Below are 1,036 nucleotides of genomic sequence, written 5' to 3' on the forward strand. Positions count from 1 at the left end.
GCTGTGTGTGTGTGTGTGTGTTTGTCCCCCTAGAATTGCTTGACAACCGATGCTGGTGTGTTTACGTCCCCGTCACTTAGCGGTTCGGCAAAAGAGAACAGTAGAATAAGTACTGGGCTTACAAAGAATAAGTCCCGGGGTCGATTTGCTCAACTAAAGGCGGTGCTCCAGCATGGCCGCAGTCAAATGACTGAAACAAGTAAAAGAGTAAAAGAGTAAAGAGAATTTATTCATATTCAACGTACGAAAGAGTATATTTGTGATTTGATTTTGGTCTAAATTTCTATTTTCTTCGTGCGCCACCAAAAACAATGGTTATGAATGTTTCACTTCCAAATATAATTTATGTGTGACTAAAAGGAAAAAATATAAAAGGGGAAACCTGAAAGAAGAGGTAGTAAATGTAATGTCATATATTCTAAAACAATTCAGCTAGTTAATCAGATAATTTTGCTGTGGACATATTTCAGTTAATTGAATGCAGTCCATGCTTTCTCATTAAATTACCTATTTTTGAAATAGAATAAAACATTTAGAAAACTCTTCACTCAGTATTACAGTTAATTCGCCTCTTGGTATTATTTTCCACTTAAATATTTCTTCATATACAACATTTGTGAAATTAAAGAACATTAGTGTAAACAATCCTCATATTGAATATAAATAGTTTACTAAAACTTATCATTTACCACTTTGTCTGAGTATGATGAAACTTTGGTCGACGTATTTCAATATACGTTAATATTGTGGATTAGTAAACTAATCTTTTAGACACTCATTGTCTGCCATAAATAAAATTAACATGCATATTCAAAAATATGAAACATTTTCTATGGCTACACAAACTGTTAGATATAGCAGGCAAGTTTCGAATAAACCAGCCAGAGAAACAAATCGTACTTATGAGTGGAGGCGCAATGACCCAGTGGTTAGGGCAGCGGACTCGCGGTCATAGGATCGTGGTTTCGATTCCCAGACCGGGCGTTGTGAGTGTTTATTGAGCGAAAACATCTAAAAGCTCCACGAGGCTCCGGCA

This window comes from Octopus sinensis, unplaced genomic scaffold, assembly GCF_006345805.1.
Source record: "Octopus sinensis unplaced genomic scaffold, ASM634580v1 Contig18324, whole genome shotgun sequence".
Classification (NCBI taxonomy): domain Eukaryota; kingdom Metazoa; phylum Mollusca; class Cephalopoda; order Octopoda; family Octopodidae; genus Octopus; species Octopus sinensis.